Below are 22,532 nucleotides of genomic sequence, written 5' to 3' on the forward strand. Positions count from 1 at the left end.
GGATAAAGAAGATGTGGTTCATATATACAATGGAATATTAATTATAAAAAGGAACGAAATTGGGTCATTTGTTGAGACGTGGATGGATCTAGAGACTGTCATACAGAGTGAAGTAAGTCAGAAAGAGAAAAACAAACATCGTATATTAACGCATATATGTGGAACCTAGAAAAATGGTACAGATGAACTGGTGTGCAGGGCAGAAATAGAGACACAGATGTAGAGGGAAAACGTATGGAAAGCAAGGGGGGAAAAAGGGGGTGGAATGAACTGGGAGATTGGGACTGACACATACACACTACTATGTATAAAATAGGTAACTAACGAGAACCTGCTGTACAGCACAAGGAACTCAGCTCAGTGCTCTGTGGTGACCTAGATGGTGGGATGGAGGGTGGGTGGGAGGGAGGTCCGTACGGGAGGGGATATATGGATACGTAGAGCTGAATCACCTTGCTGTACAGCAGAAACTAACACAACATTGTAAAGCAACTACACTCCAATTTTTTTAAAAAAGCATTTTCCTTTTGTTTTTCTTTAACCCTTTTTGAACCAGTTCTGGGCACCAGTTGAGACAGACAAGGTGTACCCCGAGAGTTTCCGCTTTCATAGTGGGGGTGGGGAGCCTGCAATGCTGCCTCCTCACCCCTTGGGCTAGGTTTTCGGTCTAAAGCAGTGGTCCTCAACCAGGGGGCAGTTTTGCCCCCAGAGGACATCTGGCAATGTCTGGAGACATCTGTGTTTGTCACAACTGGGAGAGACCTCTGGAATCGAGTGCGAAGAGGCCAGGGACGCTGCTAAACATTTTACAAAGCTCTTTTGGGTTCCTGGACCCATTTCCAGAGTTCGTGTGTGGAGGCTTCCCCATATCGACAAGAAATTCTCAGGCACCAACAGGGCGTCCGAGAATTCACCTCAACTCTGACACTGTCTACCTGGAGAGTATCAGTTTCCACAGGTAAAGGGCTCAGTCCGACAAGATCACCCTCCACTTCAAACACCCATCACAAGCCCAGGTTGTTACCTGTGCTTCTGAACAACCAGCTACAATTGGAGGTTCCAATGACCCCCTCAACTCAGGACGCTAATCTCAAGTCCAGGTTGTCACGTGTACTTCTGACCGTCTGGCTATAAATCAGAGTTTCCCACGACCTCTCCTTGGGTTTGATTAACTTGCTAGAATGACTCACAGAACTCAGGAATCCTGTTTACTCACTAGATTCTCAACTTATTATGAAGAATATTAAAGGATACAAATCAACAACCAGATGAAGAGACACACAGGGCGAGTTCCTGACCACAGGAGTTTCTGTCCTTGTGGAGTTTGGGGCGTGGCAGGGTGGCAATATGGAAATGTACTGGTTCCCTAACCTGGAAGCTCTCTGAACCCTCTCCTTTTGGGTTTTTAAGGAAGCGTCAATACCTAGGCATGGTAAAAATAATAATAATAATAATAAACAGAAACCTCAATTGAAAAGAGTTGAGAGACCACAAGAGGGAGCTCTCACGCCCTGAGAACTTCTGAAATCCCCGAACTTAATTTCCTTAAAACCGAATTAGGGGCCTCCCCTGGTGGCGCGGTGGTTAAGAATCTGCCTGCCAGTGCAGGGGACACGGGTTCGAGCCCTGGTCCGGGAAGATCCCACATGCCGTGGAGCGGCTAGGCCCGTGAGCCACAACTACTGAGCCTGAGCTCTAGAACCCATGAGCCACAACTACTGAGCCCACAAGCCACAACTACTGAGCCCGTGCGCCACAACTACCGAAGCCCGCATGCCTAGAGCCCGCGCTCCGCAACAGGAGAAGCCACCGCGACGAGAAGCCCGCGCACCGCAATGAAGAGTAGCCCCCGCTCGCCACAACTAGAGAGAGCCCGCGCGCAGCAACGAAGACCCAACGCAGCCAAAAATAAATTAATTAATTTTAAAAAAAATTAGACTAAATAGCTCAAATTTCCAGAACTGAGAGGAATTCTTGCTTCAATTGGTTTTTTTGAGGCTTCCCACTGTTATTAGTAATCTAAAATTGCCTCTCAGCATATATCCAGGAAAGAGAAAAACTCTAATTCGAAAAGATACGTGAAACCCAATGTTCATAGCAGCACTATTTACAACAGCCAAGACAGGGAAGCAACCTAAATGCCCATCGACGGATGAATGGATGGGAATATATACATAGAAGATGTGAGATATATAGATATACACACACACACACACACACACACACACATATATATATATGCAATACTACTCAGCCATAAAAAAGAATGAAATAATGCCAGTTGCAGCAACATGGATGGACCTAGAGATGATCATACGGAGTGAAGTCAGTCAGAATGAGAAGACAAGTACCGTATGATATCACTTACGTGTGGAATCAAAAAACATGATAGAAATGAACTTACTTACAAACCAGAAATAGACTCAAAGACATAGAAAACAAGCTTATGGATACCAAAGGGAAAAGGGTGGGGAGGGATAAATTAGGAGTTTAGGATTAACAGATACACACGACTATATGTAAAACAGATAAGCAACAAGGTCTTACTGTGGAGCATAGCGAACTATATTTAATATCCTGTAATAACCTATCGTGGAAAGGAATACAAAAAAGAATATGTATATACTGAATCACTTTGCCATACACCTGAAACTAACGCAGCATTGTAAATCGACTATACTTCAATTAAAGAGAACAACACAATTCTCTATCTGCACAATAAGATTTTAAGGTTAACTGAGGCAAACAAACGACTAGAGAAATGCAAAGTGGCGCCCAGAGGCTCACGCTCTTCTTCCTCCTTCCCTCCTGTGCTGCCCACGCCTCCACTATACCCTCAAGTCACCCCCACTCTCTTGCCAAACTTCCGTTTTCCTCTGAAACTCTCCTCACTCTCCCTTCCTCTGAACATGTCAGAACCTGTCCCTTTACAATGAAGCCTTCGGAGGATCTGGAAGCTAAACCCTTAATTTCTTATATTCCCTGGACTAAAACTGAATGGTGCGCCACAAAGATTTTCCCCGTGTAACTGAAGAGCCTCACAGATGTGCTGAGGAATTTAATATAGTCACGCAAACTTATCAACCTGGTTTCTCTGACTTATATCAGCTGTTCATATACTTGTCAGTGAAGGCCAGGCCCAGCACTGGATGACGACCTCTAAGTGGGAAAGTTCAGAAAGGTGTCTAGAATTACACCTGCGAGACAAGCCCGCTAACCTAGTATACGATCAGGGCAATCACCAGGCGACTTCACGGAGAAATTCCTAGGGCTTTTCCAAAGCCTGTGGATTGGAACCAAATTCAGGCTTGCACACAAAAATCTGGTGAATCTGCTCGTGGCTATTACAATCAACTGCAGATTGCCTTTAAAGGAAATTCTGGTCTTCCTTCAGCTGTTGATTCCACCTGAGAAGCTTTTAACTCTATGTTTACTGATGGGCCAACGCGGCACTTTCCCCTTCTAGTAATCGGGACCAGGATGGAAAGGCAAACTAGGTCCGCTCCGGATTTGGTCAATGCGCCAAACCAGCTCTCTCGCACTGCAGATGAGACACCTCCAAGGAAGACCACTGAAATTCTTAATTTTCAACTCCAGCAAATGAAGGCTCCTAGACAAGACCAAAACCCTCCTAGTTTCTGCTATTGTTGCAAAGAGCCAGGGCTTCGGAAAAGAGACTGTTACGAAGTTAAGCGCTCTAGACGCGTTCAGCTCTCGAACCAGCCTTTCCGGCATCCTCCCAATTCTCAGTGACGGGGGTCTTCCCAATCCGCCCTCTTAATTGCCTTGGTGAAGCATTTCTCCAGATTGGGGAAGTTCTAATGAACTTCACGAGGGTCCTGTCTCTGAACTTATTCCCTTACGTTTAGGCCCTTTGAGGGATACGTACCGTTTTCTCCTTAGCTCCTCTTCCCCATTCAATGCATTTACTAGGCTGACACTTCTTAGAGAAGTATCATGCTGGGATTTGTTTCTCCCAAAAGGGGGAACGAATCACGGAACTTGACAGTAGTCATCAAAATAACCCACCAGGTGAACTGAATGACCCTTTGACGTCTTTTATTTGTTCCATCTCTGATGGAACTAGAGCAGATTCTGCAAACACCGACCATTTGTCTCTATTCAATCAGCCACCACTCTTCTGTGGGCACAATCTCCAGCTGATGTTGGGAAAACCCACGGCACAACTCCAATCAAAATTCAAATCGACCCCTCAAAACTTCTTCCCAGAATTAACCAATACCCTATAAGTAAAGAAACCCTCCAAGACATAAAGCCCATAATATATAAAACTACAAGGCTCAAGGCCTCATCATTATCGCTTTTACTAGCCCCTGTAAACTCCTTTTTACCGGCGAGAAAACACAAGGTACCAAAGGTGGAGGTTTGCTCAGGAACTCCAAGCAATAAACATTGTTAACCCTCGACACCCTGTTATTCCTAACCCTCATACATTACGTTATTAACATCCATTCCCAGCAGAAGTCAGTTCTTTACTGTAACTGATTCATGCAGTGTATTCTTTTGTGTTCCCGATGATGAAGCTACAGCCGATACCTTTTTGCGTTCGCTTGGGAAGGAAAACGATTCACCCGGACGGTACCGCCTCGGCGTCCTACTGAGAGCTCTTCTTTCTCGCAAATCCTGACCAGGTCGCAAAGGCTGACCTGGATGACAGAAAGTTCCCTAGAGGCTCTACTTTGTCGCAATACGTGGACGATCTGCTTCTTTGCTCTCCTTCTCAAGCCTCCTCACAGGACGACAGCATCCACTTGCTAAACCTTTTCGCCTTAAAGGGACATCAGTTTGCCAAAGAAAAACTGCAGTTTGCCCAAACCCAGCTTCAGTACTTAGGGCATCTGATATCAGAACAAGGGCTACACCTAGATTCAGATGGGCTTCATGGTATCCTAAGCGTCCCCAAACCCAAAACCAAGCACCAACTGCAAGGTTTTCTCTGGCTAGCTGGTTATTACGAAAACTGAATTCCAAATTCCTTTCTTACGATCAAACGTCTGTATGTTTCACTCAACAATAACAGCCTGGACCCAGTTTAATCGGATGAACTGGATGGCACAGCCTTCAAGACCTTAAAGGAGAGTTTGACGAACCCACCTGCCCTTGGGTATCCCAAGAACATGCGGGCCACCATGGACCCATTGGATATTGTGGACCACAACCGGACCCTGTGGCGTGGGGATACCCCTCTCACCCTAGAGCTATTATGGCCACTGCGCTTTGGGGTAAAGCCAGAAAATCACTGTTGGATCCCCTGTAACCTCCTGTGAAGTCCTTTTGTTAACTGTTCCTCACGTAACTCTCTTACACCGTAATAACCTTGACCCAAATACCTTTCTCCCTCCTGTCACCGATGAAGTCCCTCATGGCCACTTAACCCTGACGGAGCACCTCCTGACTCATGACGGATCTATAGGGAATTCGATTGCGTAACACTGACTTCTCACAGTTCACTGATGGTTCTTACTTAAAAGGTGACAGTGGCAACTATTGTGCCGGGTATATTATTACAAATCGTTTTGATGTTGGGGCAGCATCTTTACCTATGGCTACTTCGGCCCAACAAGCTGAATTACACACGGGCTTGTACTTTAGCCCAGGACAAAACTGCCAACATTTATACTAACAGTAGATACGCTTTCGGAGTAGCTCATGATTTTGGAATGTTATGGGAGCAATGTGGTTTCCTTACTTCTAAAGTAAGTAAAATTTAAAAGGGTCTCCACGCTCAGGAATTAATGGATGCAGTACTTTTATCTGCTGTTTAGCTATTATTAAGATTCCAGGGCATTCTAAACCTGACTCTCCGGAAGCTAAGGGAAATCACCTTGCTGATACTTCTGCAAGGAATGCTGCTCTTAACGGGATCAACAGCAGCCAGACCTCTGGCATGGTCCTGGGGGATTTATCCCCAAATGAGAATTTAGAAAAACTGGCTAGAAAGGCCCCACAATTGGCTCCAGAAAAGGAAAAACAAGATTGGAAGTTTAGCAATCATTGGTTTGATAAAAAGAGAAAGCTCTGGTCTGAACCAAACAACAACCCAGTCCTACCAGACACTCTAAAATCCCCCCTTCTCACCACCATACCTGCATTAAACCATTGGTCTGCTAACAAAATGACAGCCTTCGTGACTCAGCATTGGTGGGGAAACACGAACAAGGCCACAAAAATTGCCAACTGCGCTTGTCTTACTTGTTCGAAGTACAACCCAGGGAGGTCTGTTCGTACCACTCCCAGACATTGTACACTTCCTAATGGACCATTCGAAGCCTGGCAAATGGATTTCATACAACTTCCTCCACCTAATGGATATAAATATGTTTTAGTCATGGTCGGTATGTTTTCACACTAGACGGAAGTCTCCCTTGCAGAAAGGCTACTGCCTCTTCTGTGGGTAAAGTCCTTTTGGAAAAGATTATCCCCACCTGGGGAACTCCTCTCGAACTTCACAGTGCTCAAGGAACCTGTTTTTACCGGCCAGCTACTTCAACAACCGTGCTGTTTGGCTGCTTTCACAACACTTGCACTGTGCTTACCACCCTCAGTCCTCTGGCTGAGCTGACCACACTCATGGCGTTATTAAGACTCAAACTGGCAAAATTTGTAGAGGCCCTCCAAACACCCTGGCCGAAAGCACTGCCGTTGGCCCTTCTAAATCTCAGACCCACCCCTTTTGGAGCTCATAAACTCCCACCCTTTGAGACAGCTGCAGGATTCCCAATGCACTGGGCTCCTGCTTCTTTTGACCCACAACTGTTAAAAGAAGAGATACTCCAGTATTGAAAAGGCCTAATTGCTTCTGTTAAAAATAACGATGCTTTAACCTAAATGTCCATCGACAGATGAATGGATCAAGATGTGGGACATATATACAATGGAATATTACTCAGCCGTAAAAAAGGAGGAAATAATGCCATTTGAAGCATCATGGATGGACCTAGAGATGATCATACTAAGGGAAGTCAGTCAGACACAGACAAATATCATATGATATCACTTACATGTGGAATCTAAAAAAAATGATACAAATGAACTTGTTTATAAAACAGGAATAGACCCACAGACATAGAAAACAAACTTATGGTTATCAAAGGGGAAAGGGGAGAGGGATAAATTAGGAGTTTGGGATTAACATATACACACTACTATATATAAAATAAACAACAAAGACCTACTGTATAGCACAGGGAACTATACTCAATATTTTGTAATAGCCTATAAGGGAAACGAATCCGAAAAAGAATATAGATATAAAACTGAATCACTTTGCTGCACACCTGAAACTAACACAACACTGTAAATCAACTATACTTCAACTGAAAAATAAATAACGATACTTTGGTAAAGCAAGCTTTCCACAGTGTGCCCTTGGGAGAAGACCTCAAGCATCATGCATAGTTTGCAACCTGAAGATTCTTTCGGAAAAGATACCATCAGAAGAAAACTCTCTTCAACCTCACTGGAAAGGCCCTTATCAAGTACCGCTAACAAACTCTTGTGCCATCAAACTCCAGACAACTGACTCTTCTTTTTGTTGTTTTTTTGTGGGGTTTTTTTCGGTACGCAGGCCTCTCACTGTTGTGGCCTCTCCCGTCGCGGAGCACAGGCTCCGGACGCGCAGGCTCAGCGGCCACGGCTCACGGGCCCAGCCGCTCCGCGGCACGTGGGATCCTCCCGGACCGGGGCACGAACCCATGTCCCCTGCATCCGCAGGCAGACTCTCAACCGCTGCGCCACCAGGGAAGCCCCAGGCAATAGACTCTTGAATTCACGCGACACACCAAAAGAAACTGCCAAACCCTAACTGGATCTGCACATTATCTGGTGACCTGAAAGTAAAGATTTCCCAGAAAGGAAGCTGATGACACCTGATGATATCTGGACCAGGCCTTTTAGAATTCTGTCACCACATCTTTGACGATGACATAACACTTCAGATGATCTCCAGTGTCCACGATCTTGATAACAGAGACTTTAGATTTAAAACTACCTGAGAGTTCTCCCTCCTACCCCTCCATTAAGTTCCATTAAGTTCAAATGTGAACTTAATAGGTTTCCACTCCGTACACTTTCTCTCCAATAGGAGACTTTACATCCAAGAAAGGTCCTGCCTGACGCTGAGGAAAAAAAGCCTCTGAATCTAGAAAACCTGATTTTTGATCAGTAATGCTTTCAGAGATGGATCTTGATCAAAAGAGGGAAATCTAAAAAATCAATAAACAGAAACATCACATAAATAGAATTGGGAGACCAGAAGTGGGGCGCTGTCCTGCCCTGTGACTACAGCAGAGCCCAACACAAAGAAGAAAGACTCCTCTTCCTTCCTGACAAGGACTCAGCCGGTGAAAAGCCATGGATTCTTTGTTAACTATCGTCCTCCCAACTTCCTTTTCCTCCCTATAAAAATGTTCTCCCTTCCCTTGCCTTGCACACAGCTTGTTATGGGTGCAGACTCTGAATTGCAATTCTCTGCTGATCGCGAATAAACCCATCTTTGCTAGAGAAATTTCTGGAAGTCTATTTGTTTCAGGTCAACAACACGATTGATTCACTCATTGGCCACTGGTGATTGATTCACCCTTGAGCCCCACTCCCCTCCCCGGAAATCAGGGGGTGGGACTGAAAGTTCCAAGCCTTTAATCAAGGTTGGTTCCCCTGGCAACCAGCCCCCTCCTTACGTGCTTTCCAAATGTCACCTCATTAATATAAACCCTATTGCGGTGGAAAAGGGGCTTGTTATGAATTACAAGACAACCATTTTTCCTCTGTGGCTCTGAAATGCCAGTTTTCTGGAACTGAGAAGTAGCCAAATATGGTAACAAAAGATACTCCCGTTGTTTTCACCCAAGAAATTCCAAGGGTTTGGGGAGCCGTGAGTCAACAATTGTGGATGAAGACCAAATATATGAGAAATATATCTTAGTCATCTGAATGACCAAATATGCATATATTTCTTATAAATCACAATATCACAAATACACAGAACAGCTTCCACCACAAAGAATTAACCGGCCCCAAATGTCGATAGTGCTGAAGTCGCAAAAACTTGGTCTAAAGAGTAAGTAAGAACTCATGCATGCGGGAAACTTACATATGGGTTTAGAGCGATACGCAAAGTCGGGCAATCAATTTCTAGGCAGATAATTGTCAGGGTTCAGGCCGAAGACAGAAGGCCAACAGAAATGCTGAAATTCAAGGAGGTTTTAATCAGGGTGATGCTATCACACCCGCCCTGGGATTTCTGCGCCATGTTTCGTACATACCAGCTCCCCCAGTCTTTTTACTCACAAGAAGCTCCCACCTCTCTCGGTCGAAAAACTGCCCTGAGACTACCCGAACCTGCTTGGCCCACACAAAGAGGTACGGGGAGCATGGAAGAATTCTCATCACCTTGGAGCTGCTCTACACCAATGACTCATGGGTACAGGAACTGAAGGCGCCCAGGTCACCTTCCTGGTATCTAACTCCTCTGAGGTGCAGAGGCTCCAGAGCTCGCGCCACAATTTCCTTCCACGGGGCTTGGCTGGATACCACACCCTCACGGGCCCCTCTCAGCCCGGGCCCACATCCCCTCTGCCCTTTAATGGGTTCTTCCTCAAAAGCACCTTTACACGAATCCTCATCTCTGGCTCCACCTCTTGGAAACCTAACCCAAGACAGAGATGACTTATAAGGATGGACTGGGTCTTGTGAAGTCTCAAAGGCCAGTGCCACGTCCTCAACTCCCCAGCCTGATCACCACCCCAGCAGAGGTTCTGGAAAAAATGATGAGAAAGCAGCTGGATGGATGGGTACAACCACTAAGGGAAAGAGTACGGCGGTTCCTTCAAAAACTAAAAATACAACTACCGTATGATCCAGCAATCCCACTCCCGGACATACATCCAGAGAAAACCATACTTTGAAAAGATACGTGCAACCCAAATGTTCATTGCAGCACTCTTTACAGTAGCCAAGACATGGAAGCAACCTATCCAGGACAGAGGAAAGGACAAAGAAGATGTGGTACATATATACAATGGAATATTACTCAGCCATAAAAAAGAAGGAAATAATGCCATTTGCAGCAACATGGATGGACCTAGAGATGATCATACTAAGTGAAGTCAGTCAGACACAGATAAATAGCCTAGGATATCACTCGTGTGGAATCTAATTTTTAAAATTAGACAAATGAACTTATTTATAAAACACAGTTTTTTTAATACTTTATTTTTAATAAATTTATTTTATTTATTTTTGGCTGCATTGGGTCTTCGTTGCTGCGCGTGGGCTTTCTCTAGTTGCAGCAAGCGGGGGCTACTCTCCGTTGCGGTGCGCGGGCTTCTCATTGCGGTGGCTTCTCTTGTTGCGGAGCACGGGCTCTAGGCACGTGGGCTTCAGCGGTTGTGGCACACGGGCTCAGCGGCCGTGGCGCACGGGCTTAGTTGCTCCGCGGCATGTGGGATCTTCCCGGACCAGGGCCCGAACCCGTGTCCCCTGCACTGGGAGGAGGATTCTTAACCACTGCGCCACCAGGGAAGCCCCAGACTTAACAAGTTTTGAAAACAAACTACAACTACCAAAGAGGAAACACGGGGGGAGGCATAAATCAGGAGCTTGGGATTAACATATACACACTACTATGTATAAAATAGATAATCAGTGAGGACCTACTATAGAGCACAGGGAACTCTACTCAATACTCTGTAATAACCTATATGGGTAACGAATCTGAAAACAATGAACATATGTATATGTATAACTGAATCACTTTGCTGTATGTGAAAGTAACACAACACTGTAAAGCAACTCTACTCCAACAAAATATATATTATAAAAGAAAAAGAAAGCAGCTGGATGGACTGTGGGGAGGGCTCTCTGGTTGGGGGAAGTGAGCCAGCGATGAACAGGGGCACTTCTGCCACAGGTGGCCGACAGGAGGAGCCGCAAGTTTTGGAGGTCATCAGGAGATCGCACTCTAAAGGCCAACGGCCGCCCAGCCAGCCCAGCAGCCTTGAGTGGAGGGGAGTGCTGAACACTGGCTCATCCCCGGCTGCCATGTGCTGGGAGGAATAGCCACGCCCAGGACGGCAGAACTGAACTGTGGGAAGAAGCCGGTGGCACCACCCCCACCCCCCACCGACTCATCATCGGCTGCTCCCAGGGGCAGAGACCATAGCCTCTTTCCTTTGTTATGCTCTAGCACCCAGCACAGGGTCAGGCTACGAGACACGCCCAGTGGATGTGCGTCGGGTGAACTCGTTAACTATCGCGGAGCAACCTGGGAGGAGCTGACGTGGTGGTCCCCGTGACCTCCACCTCCTGGTGTTCGCGCTCTGTGTAATCCCCTCTGGGTGAGTGTGGGCAGCACCTGTGACTTGCATCTAACTAATAGAAAGGTGAGAGTCAATGTGGTAAAGGTGACAGGAGGTACGTGATTACGTGTACATGATTACATAATCGGAGCCCCATCTTACTGGAGTCTCCCTCTCTCTTCCTTCTGGCTTGGAAGAGGCAAGCTACCGCGTTGAGAGCTGCTGGTGGAAAGGGTTGATTGGCCGGGTGTCCAACCCAGGGAGAAACTGGGGCCTCGGTCTGACACCCTGCCAGGAACTGAATGCTGTCAACAATTTGAGTGAGCTGGGAAGGGAACCCTGAACCTTAGATAAGACTGCCACCCTGTCCAACACCCTGATCTCAGCCCTGCAGAGGACCCAACTAAGCCGCGCCAGAAGATAATGAACGTGCATGGTTTTCGGTTGATAAGTTTGTGGTAATACTGTTGCGTGGCAATAGATAGCTAATATAATTGAGCGATGGTAAGTTCAGCTGTGCCTGCTTGACATGAACCATAAACACCCACGGAGGGGTTGTGCTGTCCCGAGCCCAGCACAAAGTACATGCTCAGTCTTGTTTTTCCTGGAGAAGCAGAAAATGGGAAAGATGATCTTATTCATCCACCATTGTCCATGTACACTGACTGGTCCTTAAACACGAAAGAGGGATGAACTCTCCCCTTGTCGCTTCCATCTTCATCACTGCTTCTCATCTTTGTGCCAATGACCACGCCAAAATGTGCCAAAACTCATTTCAGCCGTTTCAACCAGACCGGGCTAACTCAGCCCAATCTATAGGGGGCAAAATTTACAGATACAATTTTTACAATTTCATATGGACTTTAAAATATAAAAGAAGCGGGAGAAAGAATATTCTGGCAGACGAAACTTCACTAGCTGTTAGAATCATAGAGTGCTAGAAATGAATTGGATCCCAGAGATTATGGGTCTCAAACTCTCACCTCACAAAACAGAAAACTAGATCAAGAGAAGAAAAAGATTCACGATCACACAGGTAGATACCTGGTAGGACACCAGTTTTTCACTCCACCAGTCTGTCATTCCATCACATTCCTGTCCTTCAAAGTTCAGGGTAGAGACCTCTTCAATCTCTGTCATTTTATGACCTAAGAATTTTCCCAAGTATTATGCCTAATCTGAAAGTGAAACCATGTGTAATCACATTTCACCCGCCTTCAGTAATCAAGGTTGTTTTAATTGTTGCTACAAAAGACTTGCATGTCCTCCATGCAGCAGGTAGCCTAAACAATGTTTGCCCCAATTGTTTTCCAGGAACTTGGAGTCAGCTGTGTCTAGTTTGAGCTGAGCTGGTTAAGACTGGGTGGGACCACCGACCCACTAACTGGGCATGCGCGAGAGTCTGCTCAGTGGTGTTTTGACATCAGAGGGCCCAAAACTCCACCCTCAGATCGTGCTAAGCACCTCCATTTTTGAAAGTGCAGAAGTCTGTAGTTTAGTTATGCCTGCGCAGAAAAACAATCACCGTACCTTTTTCCAATCACCTTTCCCAGCGCTCCCCATACGTCAGACCGCCCTGCTTTTTTATTCATTATCCCATAAATACTCCGAGTCCCTCCCCTTCGGAAAGGTGGATACGAGACTTGTTTTCTTGTCTCCTCTCTTGTCTGCCTTGCGAATAAACCCTCTCTTTGTTGCAAACCTCAGCATCTCACCATTTTGGCTTGCTGTAAGTTATGCAAAATGAACCTGGTTCGATAACAAAAGGAATCCTTCCCTCTTTTTATAATCTCTTAAACATTTAGCAGTCCAAGACTCTGCTGAAGTCCTGGAGAAGAATCATATGAGCTGGCTATGGCTCTGCCTTCACCAGGAAAATTTACGCAGGTCAGGGTCCCACTTTAAAATATGCTTAAAATAGCAGAAGTTAACAACAGGCTTAATGCTGGTTTTGCCTTGACTTTTGGACTCACAACATGTCATCCTCCTTTGTCCGAAGCTGTCATTGGGCAGGTTTTTTTCCCACAAAAATGGGGTTCTCTAAGATTGGATAGCATTTCAAATTTCCGTAATGGGGGTCATTACACACTTTTAAGACCCAAATAGCCCCACTGCCTCCCGGTTGGCTGTTTAAAAACACAAAGGGTTGGCAGAGTTTAGGCGAATTGCTCACATTTGGGGTTTTTATGTATAATTTTTAGACATATGAAAGACAAAATAAGGTGCAAAACCCCTTTCATAACAGGCCCCATCTGCTGCAAGAAAAAATATTGTTATCATGTGTGAAAATTCAACTACATGGTAAGGGGGAAATCAGAGCATAATCTAAAAGTAAAAAAGATCACATGTTACCTTAAACTCCATCTCTTACTCTGTCTCCTCCAGTTCACTCTGGTATAAGATACACATAGCAGGCCTTCAGCTCTCTGCAACTGTGGCACCACACATAGCATTTGTTTTTAATCACGGAAGACTTGATTTTCATCCATTTAAAGCCGAGGGTAACCACGAACTTATGTGGGAGTTCAGAGCGAGGCTAGAGATGCCCTAGACCCGCCCCCAAGAGAATGTGGTTGGTCTGGGCTTTGGGCTCAGGGTGAATTGCTTTCACCTGCCCAGTGTCCGCTGGTTGATGCTGACTCAGGCTGCCAGCAAGTTCTTCCAGGGCGCTGAAGCCAGCTAACCCAGCGTCTGAGCTGTGAGATCTCAGAGGCCTCTGCTTCACTGCTGAATTTATTCTTTTGACCGTCCCTGAGAGGAGGTGGAACAATGACTTAAGGCCAGCAGGATTTGAAAAGGTAAACTTACAAATCGCCAAGTTGAGAGATTTATTAGAGTTCGCCAATGCAGTCTGCGTCTAAGGTCATCATCAAAATATTGATGTTGAAGAGATGTTTTCCATCTCAGTAAAATGCTAAGTGTCTAGAGCGATGTTCTGGGCAGGCTTTTATCTTAGGGAAAAAAAAATGTAGCATTAAATGGTACCACCATTTATCTAAGTGTTCAAAACAGGAAGCTCCCGAGCCTTCCAAGCCCAATGAGTCCAAAGTTCTGTTGTTTCAACAATTTTTCTTTTTTATTGTGCTTCTTACTGAGTGAACACAAGACAATATTTATGCTACATGTTTTTTAAACCATTATAAAATATATCCCTGTGTTTGCATCGCTGGATTAATTCAAGAAAAATGAACATTACTATTATGTTTTCCCCTGCGTGCCCCACCTCAAACCCACTCCCTTTTCCAAGGTATCTCAACCTCAGCACTTGCTGCAGAAGGCTGTCCTGTGCATTGCAAAATGTTCATCAGCATCCCTGGCTTCTATCCATTAGAATGCCAATAGCACCTCCCCAGACAAGAAAACCAAAAATGTTTCCAGATATTGCCAAATGTCCCCTGGAAGCCAACTGAAATGCTATCCAATCTTAGAATCACCCCTGTTTGAGGACCACTGCTCTAGAGGTAAAGCTCACCCTGAATTTTGGGTTTATTATTTGTTGCTGATAGTTTTTATCACTTATATTTGTATAAGTGTTACTTAGGTTTGCGTGTTTTTTTAAGTCTTATAAATCTAAGTGTCTAGGAAGATATATCCAAAACTTACAATTAAGGAAACAGGATGCATTGAATTTACTGATGAACTGGTAGACAACTGGTATCTTTATACTATTGAGGTTTCTGGCAGTTCAAAATATGTCCAAACACTCTTTGACATTCCCTTCAAAAGATAAACTATTTCTCCCTCCCTTGAGTATCGGCTTGACTTAGTGACTTGTTTCAAAAAAATAGAAAAAAAGCAGAAGTGACTTCAGAGACTCTTTTATGGATCTCTCTCTCCCGGGGAAGCCAGCCGTCAGGTTGCCACTTGGAAAGACCCATGTGGTGAGCGACTGATGCCTCCAGCCAACAGCCAGTTAGGGACTGATGCCTCCTGCAAACAGCCATGTAAGTGAGCTTAGAAGTGGATCCTCTACCCCAGTCAAGCTCCCAGATCACACCACATTCCCCCAACTGACATCTTGATTTCAACCTCACAAAAGACCCAAGCCAGAACCACACAGCTAATCTGCTCCTGAGTACCTGAACTACAGGAACTGTGAGATAATAAATGTTTGTTTTCATACCTCTTGTAAGTGTGGGATAATTTGTTATGTGCCAAGAGATAACTAATACATGTGTTCATTTCTATGAATAAAACTCTCCATTTTTTAATCCTCTTTAATGACATTCAACAACTCTTTATTATTTCCATAAAGTTCTGTGAAAATTATCCCTAAATACTTTAAAATTTTGATGTAAATTTTTCCTTTTCTGTTTGTTACTGGTGAAATGAAACAGCATTAATTTTGTGTCTTTATCTCGTATTCAGCGTTTCCAAACACTTGTCTGCAAATGACCTGGAGTTTTCTATGTAGATAATCATATTATCTGTGAATAATGAGAGGTCTTTTTTCAGTTCCTATAGTAATTTTCCTGGCCAGTATCTCTAATACAATGATGAATAGAACTATTGACAGCAAGAAATTTTCTTACACATGATTTTAAAAGGAATGCATTTATCAAGTCATCATTATGTGTGAAATTTGCTATAATCTCTTTGTAATTATTCTTCACAAAATGTAAAGGAAGTTTTGTTCTAATCCTTGTTTACCAAGATTTTTATCATGAATATCGCATTTTATTAAAAGCCTTATATACATCTATTGATGTGATTATATATTTCTCCATCTCCTTAATAACATTAGTTGATTTTTTCTCTTATTAAAAAAAATGTTACATTCCTGAACTAAACATTAATTTCTAAACCAACTGTGTCTTACTTTTGGAAGCAGAAGTGAGGGTTTAAGACTTAACCACCACTCCACCCTGACCCGGGAGGGATGGATTGGGAGTTTGGGATTAACAGATGCAAACTATTATGTATAGAATAAACAACAAGGTCCTACTGTGTAGGGAACTACATTCAATATCCTGTGATAAACCATAATGGGAAAGAATATGAAAAAGAATGTATATATATGTATAACGGAATCACTTTGCTGTACAGCAGACATTAAGACAACATTGTAAATCAAATATATTTCAATCAAATAAAGTTTTAAAAAGATTTAACCACCCCCCCGCTCCAAGTGGTTAACCTATCCAATATGATTGTAACCTTCAGCAAGCAGAGAAATGTAAGTGATTTTGGGTTTTACATATACCCATCAAACAATTGTATTCATTATTGTGATCCTGAGCAATACTTTAAAAGGGAATTAGTGGGCTTCCCTGGTGGCGCAGTGGTTGAGAGTCCGCCTGCCGATGCAGGGGACGCGGGTTCGTGCCCCGGTCCGGGAGGATCCCACGTGCCGCGGAGCGGCTGGGCCCGTGAGCCGTGGCCGCTGAGCCTGCGCGTCCGGAGCCTGTGCTCCACAACGGGAGAGGCCACAACAGTGAGAGGCCCACGTACCGCAAAAAAATAGATAAATAAATAAAAATAAAAGGGAATTAGCTATAAGGCATTCTGGAGAAGACAAAACTATGAAGACAGTAAAAAGATCAGTGGTTTCCAGGGCCTAGTGGGGAAGGGAGCGGTGCACAGGCAGGACACAGAGGACTTTTAGGGCAGGGAAAACAGTCTGTATGATATTATAAAGGTAGATACATGTTATTGTATATTTGTCAAAACCATAGACTATACCACACCGAGAGTGAACCCTAATGTAAACTATGGACTTTGGGTGATGATGACGTGTCAATATAGGTTCATCAGTTGTAACAAATATACCACTCTGGTGGGAATGTCAAGGAGGCTGTCCACGTATGGAAGCAGGGGGTATGTGCGAACTTTCTATAATTTCCAATCAGTTTTGCCGTGAACCTAAAACTGCTATTAAAAATAGCTGTGTGTGTGTGTGTGTGTGTGTGTGTGTGTTTTTAAGGGAGGGGTGGGTTTGGTTGTTTCATGTTGGAACTGCATAGTGGAGTGACTCATGGGCCCTGGGTTTATCTCTAGAATGGACAAATACTGAAACATGCTTAAAACATGCTTTTACACTTTTTTACTTTGCAAAGGATGGAAGGGTAGAGGGGAAAGGGAGGGAAAGAGGGATATAAACAATTTTGAATATTACATTTCCATGGTTTGAAACTTTCATACTACATTATTACTGGAAAATATTCATGTTTGCAAAAGGCTTGTTCGGCTTAAATTTGTACTGCTTTGTTTTTTCAAGAAAACAAAACCAGCTGTAAACAACACACTCAATGCCACAGATGGGTTAATGTTGCCAGATTTTGTGATACTGTGTACTTGAAATTATTTCTTGAGATCACAATCAAAGTCTTTTGTATTTTATTTATTTATTTATTGGCTGTGCCCGGTCTTAGTTGCGGCATGCAGTCCAGCGGGTAAGACTCCACGCTCCCAATGTAGGGGGCCCAGGTTCGATCCCTGGTCAGGGAACTGGATCTCGCATGCGTGCCACAACTAAGAGTCCACGTGCCGCAAATAAAGTAAGTCTTTCTGATGATCTCTTTGTTTACTCACTTTTTCTCTATCCTGCTTCTTGCTCTTAGTTAAAGTGAGATATCCCAACCCACAACTTATTGGATTCTGGTTGTTCATTTATTGAGTCCATAATACATGTAAGGCACCACGCTAAATGCTGTGTTCAGCCCTTCAAGAATCAACTAGAAGACGTCCTCAGAAGTTTCACAACCTGCACTGCCATTTGAAGAACATTTTACTCACAGTCTCAAGCCAAAGAAACGATCTGGCAATGCTAACACCAATGCCAGATTCTGCGCTCTGTATAGATGTCACTTACGAAACAAAAAGAATCTTTCTGGTAAAGTAACAAACATGAATATTTTCCTTCTAGAGGAAAACTATGAAAAGACTTTTAAGAGAGGGGCCACGTGCCGCGGAGCGGCTGGGCCCGTGAGCCGTGGCCGCTGAGCCTGCGCGTCCGGAGCCAGTGCTCCGCAACGGGAGAGGCCGCAGCGGTGAGAGGCCCGCGTACCGCAAAAAAAAAAAAAATAAGAGAGACTTTTAAGAAACATTTTGGCTCAAAGGAGAATGAATTAGATGCCCATCTTTTTAGAAACCCAGCTAGATTAAAAATAAGTCACTTCTTTCTGATTTAAGATTGGGAAGATCATTTGGTATCCAGTTGTGAAATTTTGCTGCCTTGAGGATTCAAGGCATTTCATGCAAGTCTCAAAATGGTGGTCTCCTTTCCAGAGAAGTCAAAAGTTTTTTTGGTTTAAAAAAACTCATGAAACAGAAACTTTGTCTGGTTTGAGAGTCGGTAAGAGTGCTTTCATGAGACAGCTGTGAAACACTGTTCCTGTGCTGTGGAAACATCTACATTTGGGGCTGCTTTCACATCAAGGCAATCAAGCAGTAAAAGCCTAGGGGCATCCCAGAGTTTTTCCAGGGAGTGTTTCATATCTTGATCCATTGAGGCTTCCCTTCCTGCTATTAGGTAAATACTATATTGTTTTTAAAGAAAGGACAGAAACTAAGTATGCTAGATTTAAGATTGTTTCATTCTTTTCCAGCATATTTGCTTGAGTGTGAAGAATCGAATCAAGAAACAACATAAGATGCTTGGCAAATTTTCAGCACAATTTTCTTAAAGCAGAGGGAAAAAACTATGTAAAGAACTCCTTGTCAAAGGATATTTTGAGAGCTGTGGAAGCAAGACTGTGTGATGTGAAGTAGACAGTCCAAGATTCATTAAGACTTTGGACCTCAGTTGCCTTATCTGTGTATTAGGTATAAGGACTTCTTTGAGAGGCAGGATTAAATAAAATTGCCTATATGAAAACATCTAGCACACTGTCTGCCTTACAACAGAAGTTTTTAAAATGTTAATTTTTTTCGAAAGGACAAAATACCCATGAGAGATACCAACTACTATTCCCACTGCCATGAGAAGGAGGGCCTGGGGAAAATCTGGACATTCTTGGATTTCTTTCTTTAATACTATTTTACTCAGCCTATGTCTATCTTCCTAAGAGGAATAAGAAGTTGTATTTATTCGGGCATTTTCCATGGCAACTGAGAGAAACCCAGCGCCATCTAGGTTAAGTAAAAGGGTGATAACTGGCTCATATAACTGGCAAGTCCATGCGAGCATCTGGCTTCAGGCACAGGGTCTCAAATGTGCTCAGTTCTTTGCTTCCCCGTCTCTCAGCTCCAATGAGTTCTGCTAGTCCCTTTTAAAGGAAAAAATGTTTCTGACACTTGTTAACATTATAAGGAAGACTTGATTCAACACTACTGCAGTAGAGGAGAGAGACTGGGCCGAACTCCTAATACAACAAGGATGAGTGAGGATTTATAGCTTATGTATTGAGTTGCTCCTATGCTGGGTCCAAGGGCTTAGACATCAAAAGTGGAGGATGAGAAACTTGATCAGAAATCAAGTAGGGGGCGGAGGGGGGGTGAGATTCTCAATAAACAGACTTAGCAGGATTTTTGCTAAGACTGGGCTATGCAGGCCAGCAAGGAAAGGATGGACACAGAAGGCCAAGGTTGAGGCCCAGTTGAGAAGAGGGCTCAGAGGAGTCTAACTAAAGGTTGCTCAAGGAGAGAATCCTTGTCACCCTCCACGTGCTGGTCAAGACTTACATCCTTCTATTCTAGCAGAGTGAAGAACAAACATTGATCTTTCCTAAGATCTCTGGTTAAAAATGATTCTGATTAGGCTGGTATGGTCACCCCAAGCCCATCTTTTAACCAATCACCGCGTCTACTGTAATGCACCATGATGGGGCAAGCTTGGTTTACGTTTCCTCTCCTGTAAGTGACAAAGAGCCCCACTGAGACCATATAGAAGAGAGGAGAAGAGTCTCACGGGAACCAGAAACACGAAGAGGGACAAACATGCCAGGCACTCAAAATGTGTGGCCGTCACAGAATATCCCATTTATCGTACACGTTTTCTACAAGACTTTGAATTCATAATAACAAACAGAAATAGTGATAAGAGGGAGTATTTTAGATGTGGTTCACCTATCCACAACGCATGATGCTTTGAACTATTGTATTTCCTTTCCTTACCTCCCAGAAAAATAAAACCCCAGCTTCTCTGCTTGCTTTCCTCACCCAGGCAACCCTTCCATCTACAAGCAATGGACTACTCTTAGCTCTTAATTCTATTCGAGAAAGCCCTGCCCGTCCTCCAGGGCCTCATTAAATGCCTTCCCCAACGCGGTGCTTTTCTAATCGATATGGTGCATGTCTCATCCCTCCTCATCACTCACAACCCCACCACCCCCTTAGATTGTGACTTCTTCAAGAGTTACGTCTCCTGTAAGGTGGCGCACGTCTTAGCTTCAACATGGTTCCACGATTAAAGCAAAAATTCAAATAAAACTCCCTTAATGAACTAATTGATATATTAATTCCCATTGCTTAGGAATGCATTCTGAGTGTATAAACCCTTAGCTCTTGTCTTTTTTTTTTTTTTTTTTTTTTTTTTTTGCGGTACGCGGGCCTCTCACTGCTGTGGCCTCTCCCGTTGCGGAGCACAGGCTCCGGACGCGCAGGCTCAGCGGCCACAGCTCACGGGCCCGGCCGCTCCGCGGCACGTGGGATCCTCCCGGACCGGGGCACGAACCCGCGTCCCCCGCATCGGCAGGCAGACTCTCTACCACTGCGCCACCAGGGAAGCCCAGCTCTTGTCTTTTTCCAAAGCTTTACTTACACTGAATCACTATTTATTTAGGTGTTCACATATACGACCATTTGTAGGTATATTAAGAGGATCGTTTAAGTCACTCTGTGTTAGTCCCTTGGAACTCTGTGTTATCACACAGCAAGAATTCAACTGGGAATCAGAAGACCTGGCTTCCAGAACCAGCGTTGTCACCTACGAAGTGCAGGTAAAATTTAGTGCTGCAGTGTTATTTGTAACTTGTGGGATACTCCAAGAATTTTTATGGCTACTGCTTCCTGATTAACAGATATTTACATCTGTGTTACACTAAATAGTTCATCTCGAGCTTTCACAACAACTGCATTTGATTTTCATGACAATGCTTCCTGGTAGGTATTATTTTCCCCATTTTAATGATAAGAACACTGAGGTTCAGGGAGGTGCCATGACTAGTAAGTAGAAGATCAAGTCTTGGACCCGAATCTTTCCGACTCCAAGTCTGGTGCTCCTTTCACTACAATGTCAGGAAAGGATCTAGGAGGACATTTTGGGGTGATTTTGTATAAGATGAACAATAATATAAATTAGAATATCCAAGACAAGACTTTGGCCTGATCACTAGAGAAAGGCAGGTAGGACTCGGATCACACGGCCTTGGTTCTCATGATAACTTGGAGTAAGAACTGGTCTCTGGGAGTGAAAAGGACACGATGTGTGGACTCTCTTAGCCCGCATCTGGTTACATTTTAAATGACATTAGAGATGATTTGCAAAGATGCAGGAGATCAAACACAAGTGCACTTGAAGGACCCTCCAGGCAGGGGGACACTGGTGCACAAACACACGCCTCTGTTTATAACCTTGGAATGCGGATTTGGAACCTAAGAGCATTTTCCTTTGAATGGGCACCCCTACTTCACCTGCCCTCCCCCTATCTCGAGCCTCTTCTCCTCCTCCCAAGCAGCCAGTCTCAACGGAGGCCTGACATTTCTCTCAGAATTGCTCTCCATGGAGGCACCCCCCTAGGGATTATCAATTTTCCTGGAACTTTGAAAGAAACTCACTAAACAGGCCTCTACTCCTTTGTCATCTGTGTTTCTTGAGGCTATTTTATGCTCACCATTGTTACTGATGATCCCTGGGATTTGAGCTGAATAAGATCTAAGAGCACAAACCCAGCCCCTGACATGAACCGGCAAAGCCCCACTCCCCACTGTTCACTGTCACCCAACTGGTGGGACCTTCAAGCTATTTCTTTGAAATCAATATGTTTAATATGGGCCAGGGGCATGACGTTCTCAGAGAGAGATTTTCGTAGTAGGTGGAAAAAGGAAAGGCAATGAGGGGAGGTTCCCACCATCTGGGAGGAACAACTGAGGAAATAAATTTAGTAGCAAATTTATACAACAGTAATAACCATTAAGCCATTTCAGCTCCAAGAACTGAACCAAAATGAAATGAAAATCAAGAGGGAAGTAATGAAGATGAACTACGTTTCGAGAATCTCATGTTCAGATGTTTTGTATCTTCAAAATTTGACTGGTTAACTCTCATTCTGATGT

The sequence above is a fragment of the Kogia breviceps genome, chromosome X (genome assembly GCF_026419965.1).
Source record: "Kogia breviceps isolate mKogBre1 chromosome X, mKogBre1 haplotype 1, whole genome shotgun sequence".
Taxonomy (NCBI): Eukaryota; Metazoa; Chordata; class Mammalia; order Artiodactyla; family Physeteridae; genus Kogia; species Kogia breviceps.